The sequence below is a fragment of the Parasteatoda tepidariorum genome, chromosome 9, assembly GCF_043381705.1.
Source record: "Parasteatoda tepidariorum isolate YZ-2023 chromosome 9, CAS_Ptep_4.0, whole genome shotgun sequence".
Lineage (NCBI taxonomy): Eukaryota > Metazoa > Arthropoda > Arachnida > Araneae > Theridiidae > Parasteatoda > Parasteatoda tepidariorum.
In genome coordinates, this window is record NC_092212.1 from 84,105,712 (window position 1) to 84,121,545 (window position 15,834).

Genomic DNA, 15,834 nt, shown 5'->3' on the forward strand with positions numbered 1-15,834 from the left:
TTAAAAGTAACGTTGCCATATATGGTTAGCACAGACCACAGTGTTGTCGTAAAATATCCTCAGTGATAGAGGAATCGTCCACTTGCCGTCATTCTAACCATGGTAATTTTTCTTGGTTTTTCTCTCTATGAAATGCAACGAAAAGGCTGTTTACTTCCATCAAAAAGTTCTCTAAGAAAAGCAAAATTTCTCCGAATACTTGATGCAAACGTTTTTCTTTCAGATTGGGTTCAAAATATTAAGGATATGGAGTTGAACATTAGTGGCCATAAATCCGAAATCGGATCGGCTGTTCAACGACGGTTATGGAATAAAATATGTATACCAAACGAAGAAGTCGTGTGCTCGATCCCCACCGGTCGAAGATTCACAGTTTAGTAAATGGTGACTGGTGCACGTTAAATTTATCGGATCACTAAGTTATCCATGCTCCCATAACAAATCATACCCCTGGGGTATTGATCTAGGAATTTCCATGTGTTCAGAATCGGGTTTAAAATTACAAGTTTGCGGAGTTGAACATGGGTACGCGAACATTCAAAATTAGGTCGGCTGTTCAACGACTGTTGTGAAATAAAATGTATGTATTAATAGTGCTGTGTTGGCAGGGAATAGACCGTTCACATTTCCAGTGACGGCTGGATGATGTGAATTCTGCATCCGGCTCGCACCGACCACAGTTAATGCCAGTGGAAGACGTTCTCGTGCCCAGGATTTTTAAAAATGTTTTATGAATTGTTTTTTTCAAATTCTGACACATATTCTTTCACTAACATTAATATCTCTAAGCCGAAAAGAACTATTTAAAAAAAATCTTTAAAGTATCTTTCAAATGAACCCTTTAAATGTAACTATTAATAATAATAAGTAAATGAAAGTGCCTAAAACGGAAATAGGCTGAAGGGTCCCTTTGTTGGGTAAACAGAATTTTTAACCTGCTTCATATTTCAATTCTATATATGCGAATTTAGCAACATCTGTGCTAAAGATGTAGAGGAACAAGGACAATTTTTTTTCTAAATGTTTAATTTATACTACTTAGCATATCTATATATTTTCGAAAAGTTTCATGTTTAATTTATACTACTTAGCATATCTATATATTTTCGAAAAGTTTCATGCATTATATAACTTAAACCCTTATATAACTATAACCCTTACATTAATATAAAAATTGTATTTGAAATCAAAGTGATCCCCTTAAATGCAGTTATTAATAATATTTAAATAAAGGAAAGTCAAGATATAAAATATTCTTATAAATGTTTTATTTACATATTTTAAAATATGTATAGGTTTAATGAAACTTTCACACCTAGATGTTTATTTAATAGTAATGTCAAACTTCCCTTACAAACAAAAAAAAATTCAAAAATACCACATGATTATTCACGTTCTAGAATTCAATCTCAATAATTTAAGGATGTGATCGTAAATACGGTAATTAATGAATACAGTGAATATTTTGAACTACTAAATGAGACAATAAAACGTATTTTTGATTAAATATACTATTCAAATTTCTGACTCCCCCCCAAAAAAAGTCCCACATAAACTGGTTAGGAGAGCATGATCAAAATTTGAAATCCTTAATGTTAATTTTTTTTTAGGTATTTCACCATGTCCCAAGAATTTTAATAGCGAATTCAAAAATGTCCACAATTATAATAGTTTAATCAAAGAATATGAGTTTTAAAAATTTGAAAATACTATATTTACATCTCTACTCGAACCCAGTCTCCTTTAATCGGTGCTTGAAATCACTTTCATTTGATCAATTTTTATAATCCTCTTTCTTTTGTTTAAAAACTTTTGCCCACTATCCTAACATCCGTAATCGAACCCATTCTTTTTTAATTAGTGCTTGAAACCATTATCTTTTGAACTTTTTTTCTTATCCCTTCTTCAGAGAATCAAAATAGTGACGGCATGTCATCCTTCGAATCATCGTCAGGGATGTTTCCCAGACAGCCGCTAATAGCTCACGGTGCAGCTCTAGTGCGACGTAAATTAACAACAGCAACATTTGATTAATTTTTTTTTAAATCCACTCTCTTTTGTTTAAAACTTGAACCTACTATGTTTACATCGGTACTCGAACCCACTCTCCTAATCGGTGCTTGAAGCCACTATCATTCGATCAATTTTTATAAACCACTCTCTTTTGTTTAAAACATGAGACCACTATCCTCACATCGGTATTCGAACCCATTCTCCTTTAATCGGGGCTTGAAATCACTTTCATTTGATCAATTTTTATATTACACTCTTTTTTGTTTAAAACTTGAACTCACTCTTCATTAATCGGTGCTTAAAGCCATTATTATTTCATCAATATTTATAATCCAATATATTTCGTTTAAAACTTATACTCACTATCTCCACGTCGAAACTCGAAACCACTTCCCCTTAATCGGTGCTTAAAACCACTGATATTTGATTAATTTCTTTAATCCACTCTCTTTTTCTTAAAATTTGAACCCACTATCTTTACATCGGTACTCGAACCTACTCTCTTTATATTGATGCTTTAAACCACTATCATTTGATCAATTTTCATAATCCACTCTCTTTTTTTAAGACTTGATCATACTCTTCTTTAATCGCTATTGTTTAATCAATTTTTATTATCCTATCTCTTTTGTTTAAAACTTATACTCACTATCTTTACGTCGGTACTCGAACTCACTCTCCTTTAATCGGTGCTTGAAACCACTATCACTTGATCAATTTTTATAATCTACTCTCTTCTCGTTAAAACTTGAACCCACTGTCATTTGATCAATTTTTATAATCCACTCTTGTTTGTTCATAACTTGAACCCACTATCATTGAATCAGTATTAGAATTTTCTCTCTTTTGCTTCTATCTTGGTCCCACTTTTTTATTATCGAAAGTCAAACCAGTTAGTAATTTATCAGTACTTGAACCAACCGTTTTTTGTTTGTTTGTGTTTATTGAAACTCGAACTCTCTATTATCTGATTATTTTCAGAAAACACGTAATTTTTTATCAGTTCTTTAATCTACAACGTTTTTATAGGTATCTAGGAACCAAAGATCATTTGGTTAGCTTGGGAAACCCCTGTCTTTTAATACCTAATTGAAGAAACTATCATTTGAACAATTTTCAAATTTCCTCGTTTTTGTTCAAAATTCGAACCAAACATCTTATTATCGGTAATGAAAACTTTTAGTATAGCCTGTAAAGCAGTCAATCTTTTTTATACTGCATCTTCGAAACCTTGCCTAAAATTTGTACTGCTTTTGATAAAATAAAGAAATAAAAAATTCTTGTACGTAATAAAAACATTTAAAAGCCCTAAAACTCTTCAAGGGTTTTGGTGGGCGAGAGGCTGAAGTCACGGCGAGAAGTTGCTCTACTGAGAACCGTATCTTTTCTATCTGTCGATTGCGGGACCAATATCGAAAATTTGCTCACAAATTTACAGGGTTCTGAACTACAAAATAAGTGAAATAATAAATAAATAAAGACAAACAGTGCTTGTTGCAGCAATTCATCGATTAAAAATAATGATATAAACATCCAAAATGACAGTGAAACTCAAACACATTGCCATTACGCTTCAATCAATTTGGATGGATTATTTGTTTGGTTATCCACCTAAGATAATTTTCTTTAACTGAGCAAAAACCAGTAGCCGGATGCGATCCCAAGCAGTTTCTTCTCAAATAAAAGTTCGATCTTCGCTGGCTCTTTGCCCACAAGTCAACCGACATTTCTGCAAGAACACGTTTTACAGGTGTTCAAAGTGGGCTCGGCACCAGCAAGTATTCAATCCTAACTGGTAAGTTTATTTCTATTCTTTAAAATTGTATCAATAATCTGTGTATCTAGTTAGTATTATACAAAATATTAGTTATTCTTTTATCTAAATACTGCTTAGTTTTGAAAAATGTTTTTAAATTTGGTCTTACAGGTGTCTTACAAGTTTATTTTCTAAATATAATTATTAGAGTCTTGTTTTATTTGTATATAAATGCTATTGATATCATTAACGGCAAAGTTTAAATAGCTCAAACTTTAGTCTGCCGTTCGGGAGCAAGGTGTCTTGAAAGTTTATTTTCTAAATGTAATTATTAGTCATGTTTTATTTGTATATAATTGCTATTGATATCATTAACGGCGAAAGTTAAATAGCTCAAACTTTAGTCTGCCGTTCGGGAGCAAGCTGTCTTGAAAGTGTATTTTTACATCGAACGAAACATAAATTGTTATTGTTCGAAGCAAAACGCGAGAAAAAAGTTTTACTATGATTTATATCATATCTTTTAAAAATAGACTGTAAATTAAGAGTTTGTTTAATATTGATACCAAAGTACTTGATGTGCTTTTTTTTTTAAAAGAAAATGCAGTGTGGTCTATTTAATCTTTTACTAGTATCATACATTTTTGATAGCTACTTTTTATGTGGGAATTTTGATAAAGGAATTTCAAAAATTTGTTAGCCACCTCATGTAAGTTGCAATTCCTTACAATAACAAAACCGTATATAGTGAAGCAAATGTTAATTTAAAATTTAGTGCTAAATCAGTACTTTATTAATCAGGAGGCCTTATGGGACGATTGTACATTTCTGAGATTTTCTTAATATTTAATGTCTTTTTCCTCTCTTAAGTTAAGAGTTAACCATCATTGAATTAAATGAATGCTATAATTTAATAATAAACCAAAATTTATGTTTCATGCTGAAAGTTTAAAATCAATTTTGAATATTAACGTGTAAATTTGGCTTGAAATTACCAGTACTCGTGTCTCAACAAATCTGTGCTTATCAATATCTAAATGACGCCCCGCAGTTAATTTAAGTTGCTTTGATTCAGATACTGTACGTTCATTTTCCCTTAGCACATTTAAATACATTTAACATACTTAAAATTTTCGTCAAATGTGAAAAATATATATTCTAGTTGTATAACGAATCCAACAATTGGTAAGAAAATTAAATATTTTGACGAAGTCACTGGATAAAATCTGTAAATTTCAATCAGTTTTTTTTTAATCTTTAAATACTAAGATAATCTCTAATATATATGTACTCGTATACGTATGAGTGCTACTAGAAGAACTTTTTGTCTTATTAAGTAAGGAAACTTATAGACAATCAAAATTTACACCGTTCTACTAATTAAATTAAATTTAAATTTTGCTGGATAATAAGTTAAATTTTTTCTTAAATACTACAAACAAAATGTTATCGAAAGTTGAAAATTTCTTTCCTAAGAGAACTCTGAAAAGAACTGTTTTTGTCAAACCTAAAACTTAAAACTCATTACCTTCGTATGAACTTCAATCATTACTGAAAATTTCTTTCCTTTAAAAGTTCAAGTTTTAGGTTTGACAAGAATTTTTTTTTTCAGTGAATCAGAATTTTTGTAATTGCAATTTTCTATTTAAAGTAATTTATTGATAAAATGTCTAAGTTTGTAAAATTGCAATTATTTCAGGATTCATATTCAGGATATATCAAAAGTCGGAAGGCGGTAGTCATCAAAGGTCGCTAGGCATTCTCGAAAGAAGTTTCCCCCCATCATGCAGTGTCAATAGGGATTACGATGAAGCAGCTTGTTCTATTATAACTTGTAAGTTTATTTTCTCTTATAAAAATTTTCTTGTTCATATAAATGTTTTTTGATTTTAATCTGTAAATTATTTAAATATAAATGTAAACAATATAGTCTGTATATAAAAAAACTTCACTCAATTTCAGATATCAGTTAAGCTTTCTTTAAAAAAATAACTTTAATAAATTTTCAGAAATTAATCGTAATTTATTAATTAAAATGCTAAATTTAAAGCAATTATATGTATACCAATTTTTATTGGTTAAAAGTTTCCTCAGATACTTTTATTTCCTCGATAATAGACAATTATTTATGGGGAGTAACTACAGGGGTCTGTCCAGACATTTTGTGAAAGGCCCGGTTTTCGTGAAATTGCGAAAAAATTACTCACATTAATTAAATAAATTAAATTTTCAAAAATAAACAGCAATTGCTGCTTCTAAATTGAAGATGCAACATACAAATATTTGGTATTTAGCCTATACTGCTGAACGCCGAGTATTCATTTCGGAAAGAATCGTCTGCCGAAGACAAAACTTAATTCGTTTACATCCATCTTTCTTGTTTTCTGCCCTGGAAAGGGTTTATTCGATTCACAAAATAATAATGAAGATAAACAAATTTGTGAAGGGTCCGATTAAAAGAAAAATCATTTTGTGAAGGGTCCGTTTTTAAGTTAAAATATTTTGTGAAGGGTCCGTTTTTATGNTTCCGATTAAAAGAAAAATAATTTGAAGGTTCCGATTAAAAGAAAAATAATTTGAAGGTTCCGATTAAAAGAAAAATAATTTGAAGGTTCCGATTAAAAGAAAAATAATTTGAAGGTTCCGATTAAAAGAAAAATAATTTGAAGGTTCCGATTAAAAGAAAAATAATTTGAAGGTTCCGATTAAAAGAAAAATAATTTGAAGGTTCCGATTAAAAGAAAAATAATTTGAAGGTTCCGATTAAAAGAAAAATAATTTGAAGGTTCCGATTAAAAGAAAAATAATTTGAAGGTTCCGATTAAAAGAAAAATAATTTGAAGGTTCCGATTAAAAGAAAAATAATTTGAAGGTTCCGATTAAAAGAAAAATAATTTGAAGGTTCCGATTAAAAGAAAAATAATTTTGTGGAGGGTCCGTTTTTAAGTTAAAATATTTTGTGGAGGGTCTGTTTTTATGAAAAGATATTTTGTGAAGGGTCCGTTAACGTATAACGAAAAAACAAATGAAAATGAACCATTCTGGACACCTGCCCTTTCTAATGTCGTTAATTATGAACCAGTTTTGTTATTTTGATCTTGTAAACAAATAAATCTTAAAATCTTGAAATCTTGTGAAAAATTTTGTAAGTAAATAACTTGTGCTTAATGTATAGTATGATATGAGAATTTAAAAGTAAATTTTTTATTAATAGAATAAACTGAAAATTCAAATGTAGACGTAGAAGTAAAATCAAAAATTTCTTAAAGTGACTTAAATAATTATTTATTAATATGACTACCAGGTCTTAGAGGTTTCTAAGCAAAGATTTATGTAAAGGTTTATAAAAAAGGTTATAAGTAGAGGTCTCATCTCCAGTCTAAACTGTTATGCATAAAAAATCTAAACAGGCATTTAATTTCAGTCATTTAATGAAAACTCACTAATTTTTTGAAATAAAATTAAACAATTATGGTAAATTTTTAAGTGAAAATCATTTTGACACTATAAACCATTTTGACACTATAAACCATTTTGACACTATAAACCATTTTGACACTATAACACCATTGACACTATGTGACCCTATAAAGTATAAACAATTGTGACCCTATAAACCATTTTGACACTATCAAACCATTTTGACACTATCAAACCATTTTGACACTATCAAATCATTTTGACACTATCAAACCAATTTGACACTATAAAACCATTATAACACTATAATTGTTTATTTTTATTTTTAAAAAATGAGAGTTTTTAAATTTTATTATATTTTTACAATTTATGACAGTTTAAAACTAATGTAACAATTTGAAACAAATCTTAGTGACCGTGTGTTGGTGTCTAGAAAGGTTCAGTTTCCGATATTTAACATAATGGAAAGTAGAATAGCCTAATTCTCTATGAAAAACTATTTTAATTTAACATCAAGTAATAAGTCTATAAAATATTTTACTTCTGGATGCTTTTAATTTCAGTAGACCTGAGAAGATTAAAATTGTCGAATCTGCTAATTGAATAAATTTATTAAAATTTAAATTACTCTATAGCTTGACCATGACATATTTGGGGATTTTAAAAAAAGAATTGTTTACATACTAAAAATTATGTTTATTTTAATCAAACTTTTTCCGTTTAAACAATATTTTAAAATTGCTAAAATAATAAATGCTAGTTGAGATTCCAAATATACAATTTTAATTCCTAAAGTTAATTCCTACCGTTCTGAAACGTTTAGATTTGCGCGTATGCTACTGTAAACGTCGGGGCTTGTGTGGACCTGGACTGCGATCCAAGATTGCATGTTCGTGACCCGTGTGTGGACCTGGACTGCGATTCAAAATCGCATGTTCGTGACCCGTGTGTGGACCTGAACTGCGATTCAAGATCGCATGTTCGTGACCCGTAAAGCCTCTACGTTTACAACTAATCCTTCGTTTACGAGCTAATATTTAAATTTAACTTCTAAATTTTTCTAATCGCATAATTGCAGAGGAAAAACTTTTTTAAAAACTTTTTCAAACAAATTCCAAAATCTTTAAACTTTAATTTTTTAAAAGAACAAAGATAGTGTCTTATTTGACACAAAGCTGATTATGTGTTTGAAGTTTCATATATTCAGACTATATTGTAAAATTTTAAATTTGTATTTGAATGTCTTGCTAACCGTGAGGGGTTTTTCGGGGTTTTCCTCTCATGTAACGCAGATGCGGGTTAGTTCTTCACAAGTCCTCCCCGAAGGCATATTTCTCCCAAAGTTTCATTGTTTTCTCTATTTAGCTCATAATTAGTAAAATGTTTTTCTATGTGCTTTTTTTAAATATTGAAATCAGTGAAGTTTGTACTGTAAATTGCCACTAATAGATAGGCAAATTTTAATATCTATTAGGTAAATTTTAATAATAGATATTGAAATTTGCCTAATAGATATTGAACGTCATGCTTAGGTTAAATCAATTAGAAAGTTTTCTCTTTTTAGTTAAAATTTAATATTTCTTAAACAAGTAAATTTTTCTGCAAATTATTTTAATTATGTGAATGAAATGAAGCATAGCAATGCAATTTTTATTTACCCTGCAATATTCATTACGCAATTGTTTTACATTATTTTTTATTTAATCTAATAGACTAAATCTAAAATTTAATAGATCATTTTAAAAAGGAGTAGTCTTCAATTTGGATCCATTGAAGAAAGGCATGCCCCCTTTTTAAAATGATTAAATAAAATTTTTAGTTTCCAGCTAGACTGAGTAGACAACGTTAGGGGTTGAGTTTGGATGGGATAGGGGTTGAGTTTGGATGGGATAGGGGTTGAGTTGGGATGGGATAGGATGGAGCTGGGATTAGACTTTTGCAGGAAAATTCAAATTGCATTGCCTATTGCAAAGTTTCATTTAATGCTTGAGAACCGTTAGTTGGAAAAGAAATTTCACAAATTTTCATTTTATTAGCGTACTTAATCAATCAATACGATTTTTTTTTTAAAAATTCATGTAAATCTAATCAGTTTTATATTTTTAAAAGTTTAACGCTACTCTAACTGAAACATTATGCTTAATATTAGTCATACAGCGATAAAAATTAGTGGCAATTGTTTTATATGCTTTGTATAATTGTAATAAACTGTTTGTATGTGATTTATTTGTAATTGGGAGAAATAAATTTTTTTAGTTGAACTCTTGTTTGTCTTTTTTCGAAATAAATATTTGTGTTAGGACAGATTATGAGAGATTCTGTACGTGCTTTTGCTCGAGCTCACGCTTCCGTGTTTTATGCTCTATACTCGCATGCCAGAAAACCTTTTCATGTGAAAGAGTTTAGTATAAAGAGATTTTAAGATATTTTTAAATATTTCAGGGGTCTTAAACTGTACAACATTATTTTGAAAATTCTTTATTCCTGATTTTTTTAAGGAAACTGAATTTTTCGAAACTTTGCGTATTTCGGGTCTTAGTTTTGAAGTATTCTTTGAAATTTTTAGGTATTTTTAATTTCAGAACATCTATTAAAATCTTTAACTTTACCACTATTTAAGTTCTTGTCTTCTTAAATCTGTTTAAACATATCGTGCGACAACTTTTAACATTGCTTTGTCAATGAGTTCAGTTTTCTTCAAATATGCATCCGTTGAAGGGAATTTCTTTGCTAAATTTAAACTTTCATGTAGATAAATATATAAGAGTATTCCAACTCAATATTCATTAGTCAGATATTTATTTTAATGAGTTTTCAAGATTTCAGGATTTTTTTAATTTTAGAGCTCTTATTGATCAAAATGAACCGAGATCATAAATGTTGGGAGTCTTCTTAAATCTGTTAACAGATCGGGGTGGGAATTTCGAACGTTGATGTCAATGAGTTGATGTCGTTGATGTCAATGTCAATGAGTTCAATCTTCAAAAGCTTCTTCACAAAATTTCAATTTTGAAGTAATTACATGGATACATCATATAAATGTGTTCAGGTGTATATATTTTAATACGAAGAAACAATAGGAAGGAAATGTTAGTCTGAAAAGTCTCATTTTAAGGGAATTATAGTTCATGAAAATTTCAGTTTGTAACCTTGTTGAAAATAAAAGATTTAAATTTTTTTAATCATTACTCAGTTTTGAACATTTTAACCATATCAATTTAATATGTCAGTTTTAATCCATTTAAAAATTTATACAACATAAGTTTAGACACCAGTTTTAAATTTAATGCCACATCAATTTGTCAATTTTGAACTCCCATGGAAAAATTATGCTTGGTTATTCGTATACTAATCTCAGTTATAACTCACCAGTTTTTTTTAAAGTAAAAATTTCAAAATTTTAATAAAAACAAATTTTTCTTTAAACTATGATGGAAAGTTATTAAAAACATGGCAATAAATATACTAAATATATTATGGTTAAGAATACACAAAAATTTGGAACAAAAATGTTCAGGTTTCATTTAGAGTTTTGCAAGATAATCAGATGATAAATTTATCAGCAACTTTATAATAATTCAAAAACAACTTTATTGAAAAGGTTTCCTTTCTTTATATTCCGGTCTTTTTATAACGCGCTTATATTGAACCCAACTCAGAAGACAAGGGTGCCAAGTCGTAAGAACTTTGTTAAAACTTTTGGGAATTGGAAATTTCAGCGGTCTAGCCATAAGGGTAATACATAATTATTTTTTATTACAAATTCGTGTTAGTAGTAGTTAGTTAGTTCTGATTTACGCAGGATATTTTTCTTATGATTTACCATTCTGTATGCAAATGAATTATGCAAAAGTAATTCAAAAGACATTTTCATTTTTTACACGTCGCATAAATTCATTAAAAACTTTTTGAAATAGAATTAATTGCTTATTTTACAGTATTATTTGAATAAAAACATATAACGCTATTCTAATCATAACAAATTAATATATTTGAATATCTTTAGAATAACTTAGCCGATATTCAATAGAGGATCTCAAAACAGAAAAGAAAACTATGCTTACGTTTTATTTTCACCCTAAAACTCATTATTTACCACTTTATTAAAGAGTAAATATTTTAAAAAGGTCAAAAGTCAAATAACAGATTAAGAAATAAAGTTTAAAAATATGATCTGAAATTTAAATTTTAATAATGCTTGGTTGTAATTTCATGAGTTTTCGCGTAGCCCATTCAAAGTAGAAAGTTTTAAGCGAAATACCTAGATACTTTGAACAGGTCTTTCATTTTTATGCATACGTAACTGTTAATGACCGAAATTAGTGGTTGTTGACATCCACCGGTGCATGTTGACAATCACATAGTCGCTTTGGTAAATGTTCGAAATATATACTATGTCTAGTAGGACTGGGCTACAAATCGACATATCGATTTAACGCCTGTATCGGACTTTCGTTCCAGGCGATGCATCAGATATCTGATTTAAGCCGTCCTGTAAAGAAGACGAACGATATAGCGATATACGATATAGCGATACAAGACACGCAAGGAACTTCTCTTACGTTCCGATGCCAATTNACATAGTCGCTTTGGTAAATGTTCGAAATATATACTATGTCTAGTTAAGAGCCACTGCCCGATATACCTTACACTGATTTTTTTAAGGCTCAATGCCACTGTCCATTGCTCCAAACACTGATGTTTCTCCTAATCTACACCCTAGCGCCTATGTGATTGTTGACATTCGTCGATGAAAGTCGACATTCTCTTGATTTTGGTTATTTTGCTTTTTTATTTTTTATGATCGTCGTTGAACAGCCGACCCAATTTTGATTTTACGACGACTAATGCCTTGAAATTTTAAACCAAATCACGAAGAGAAGGAAATCCTGGATCAGAAACCCCAGATGTATGATTTGCTAATGGAACATGGAGGACTTCGAGACTCGACAGATTTAAAGTGCATCAGTCACACGAGGAGTCTACGGTCGGCGGAGATCGAACCCACGACCTCTTGGACATGGGCCCAGTGCCCTGCCTACCAGGCTATCTCGGTCCCTGATTTCGTTTATTCACGGTAACAGCGGTATACCTCAAACAAAAAATATTTTCTTTCTCTGCTATTTAAAACTATATTTGTCCATGGGAAGGAAAATTAACACCCGATTTTAAAAGATGTTTCATGCGAAAAACACTTTCAGGTAAATTCAGGATTTAATATTAAATTATTCAGAAACCGATGTTATTATGCTGCATTTGGATAAATTTAAAAATGATAACAGTGCAAAATTCGCCTTTTGTAGTTAATATATTCATGTTTCTTTTTCAATAGTTCTGTAAAATAATATTCAGGCTCATTAAATCAAACTTTATCACGTAAAGAACAAAATACTCGTGTCGCTGCAAAGGGTTATCCGCTTCTAATTTAGATGAAAATCCTTTTCTTTTCTTTAAAAATCAGATTATTTAACCAGTAACGCGATTAACTAGAAGGTTAGTTAGTTGGATTTTGACGTTATTTGTACGTGTACAAAATTAAACTATTGTTTTTGTGTTCTGTTTCCTTTTTTTTTTTTTTTTTTTTTTTTNCAAAATTAAACTATTGTTTTTTTGACAGTTCTTCATATATAATCTCTACATGAAATATTTTTCAAAACAAATATATCGGCGATAAGTATTTTCCATGATTTTTTGACACATTCGGTTCAAAATCAGCTTTATTAATAACCAGCCTAACAATTTACTTGCTGATTCTAATAAGAAACTTTTTTGTTTTTTGCTCATTTGAACAATAACAGATGGATGAAAAGTTGTTTTAAATCTTTATTTGTATCCATTCAAATACTTCTACTTTTTTTTTATATTTGATTATTCGATTTCAACTTCTTTTAAAAAAAAATGACTATAGTACATATGCCAAAAGAAATTCAGCTTAAAGAAGGAAAATTAATGATACTCTTAAAGTGGTAAAAACTTTGATGAAAGCTCAAACAAATTATTTTATAATAGACGTTTTATTTTAGTTTATGAAGAGATGATACATTTTTAGATTTACGACGGTTAACGCTCTATTCTGAAGAGTTGTAATTTTGATCCCAACCCAGAGACAAAGGAACTCCTGGATTAAGCATAGGGAAGAACTAAACTTCGTGGAGGAATTTGTTGATAGAACTAACCTACATTTGCGCTACAGGGTGGAGAAAGCCACTGATACCTCTCTTGTTTAGCGTGACGCCAAGGGAATTTCAACCCAAGATTTAGCTACCACTGAGGATATTTTACGTCAGTACTTCGCAAGCCAAGAACTGAATTCTTACGAAACAGTCATCGTTGAGATTCCAACCAGGATCATACTTTTTTTCAAATTTTGAACTGTCGTGGAATGATATATTTTGCTCGGACCTTTAGTAGTAAAAAAAAAAAAAGTTTGAGTTATAAGAGCTCCTCTCTAATAATCAAGTGAAAATGCTTTCTGCGACGAGAACACTGTCTTCCAAAGAGGTGCGTTGGTCTTGGGTAACAGGTAAGTAGGTAATAAATAGAAATAACGAATAATACTAAGTTTTCCTATTTTGATCTCTAATAATATTTTTTACAAAAATGAAAAGTTGAATTTTGAAAAATTATTAATACAAAAATTTCTTTATTCAATATGATTGTCAGGGAGCCTTCGATTTTATAAGCGTTGCTGAACAGCCGACACAATTTTGGGTTTACGGCTAATAATTTTCAACTCCGTAGTCTTGTAATTTTGAACCCAATCCAGAAGAAAAGGAAGCTCCTGCATCCAGAATTAAAAGAAGTTTACCTTCGTAAACGAATTTTTGATAAGACTAAGCCGCATTTGCCTTCCATGGAGGAGAAAACCACGAAAACCTTATACGGCTACATGACGGCAAGGGGACTCTTACCCGTGATCCGTCTACCATAAGGATATCTTACGTCAGCACTGTGGTCCATGCGAGCCGGGTGCTGTATCTGTTAGCCATTGCTAGAATTCGAAATCAGTTCACCTCATTTTGAGGCTCTATCCCTTGAGCCACCACGGCTCTGAAATGATGGCGACCTGTGGTGGGCTCGAATCACCAAACTTTCGGTTAAAAATGCTCTACAAATATTCAATCCAAATAATATACTTCATATATTTTTTGACCCTAAGTTTTATTGCGCTTAAGTTAAATATTATAAAGCACCCCTACCTTCAGGTGCCCCAGTTAGATTATGCCCAAATGAATGAAAAAAAAGTACATAGGAAGAAATAGCTTGGTAGGAGAGATTTGAATATTATAGTTTATAATAAAGGCCGGGATAGTCTGGTTGATAGGGCACTGGGCCCATGTCTAAGAGGTCGTAGATTCGATCCCCGCCGATCGAAGACTCCCCGTGTAATAAATGGTGACTGATGAACGTTAAATCTGTCAAGTCACAAAGTCCTCCATGTTCTCAAAACAAATCATACCTATGTGGGTACTGATCCAAGAGTTTCCTTGTCTTCTGTATAGTACATTCAGGTCGAGTTTGGAAATTATAGTTTAATATTTAGGGGAGATAGGGGCCCTATTCCTCTATTCTAACTAAATTCCTACTAATGAAATTTTTCGTCTAACTTTCATTAGTAACATTTTTAAATTATGATTATAAAGTTTTACCAAGATAACAAAAATTTGGTTTTTTATTTTAAGCACAAAAAATGTTCTTTTTTTTTACACCATTAAATGTTCTTTTTTTTTTACACCATTAAATTTATATTTCAAAAGCTATTTATTATTGAATAAAAATCCAATTTATTTTAAATTGTATGTGTATGTTTATCATAATATTAAATACTAAAATATCTTTTGGTATAAGAGTTATAATCAATTTCATGGGAAAAAATACAGCTTATTGAATTGCGGAACAGGCTTAAAAATCCAATAATCAGGATTACAATTATAGAGAAGGGTAATAACAGAAAATTAAAAAAATAGCAATGCTCTTTCTATTTTAAGGTAAGAAGTAGCTAATAAAGTAAGCAAAATTAAAGTTTCTAATAATATGTACACTTTGGTTACGAATAATTGAATCAAAGAATTGATATAAAAGGGGATATTTCTGTAGTGTCAACTACTATTATCNAAAAAAAAAAAAAAAAACTATATTTTTATACATTAAATAGTTACTAATGTAACTGTCGATACAGTTGAACTCGAATGTATTATATTATTTAAAAAAATTTGCACCTGCATATTAGAAAAAAGATATATATTTTTTCAAATCTGTATTGTTTAAATAATGATTTTTNTTTTTTTTTTTTTTTTTTTTTTTTTTTTTTTTAAATTAATAACATGACATAAACATAAACGACAGAAAGATTGCTAAAATTCTGACAATTTTATAGGCATGAAAATATTTATTATTTATTACCTTAAAGGTTTAAAAAATTATGCTTAATTATGTTATTACACTTGACATCTTCGAGGAGCAAGCGTGAACTCATAACGATAGGAGCAGTTTTTCTGCGCATTCTGTCTCGAGAAGCTAGTCTAAATACTGCTTTCTATGTGACTAAAACCATAAAAAAGAAAAACTTCGTCGTAGCTTAAAAAAAGAAATTAAATGATTGAATGCAATAATGAAAAATTAGCATTTCGTACACAAGTATTTGT

General features: G+C 30.0%; 1 long non-coding RNA gene across 1 annotated transcript; it reads left to right on the top strand.

The window, feature by feature from the left end:
- The first annotated feature begins 3,420 nt into the window (after window positions 1-3,420).
- On the top strand, window positions 3,421-9,450 carry LOC139426351 (uncharacterized). Its single transcript, XR_011637602.1, has 2 exons — window positions 3,421-3,808; window positions 5,469-9,450. It is a non-coding gene; the product is annotated as an uncharacterized lncRNA (long non-coding RNA).
- Window positions 9,451-15,834: the final 6,384 nt, after the last annotated feature.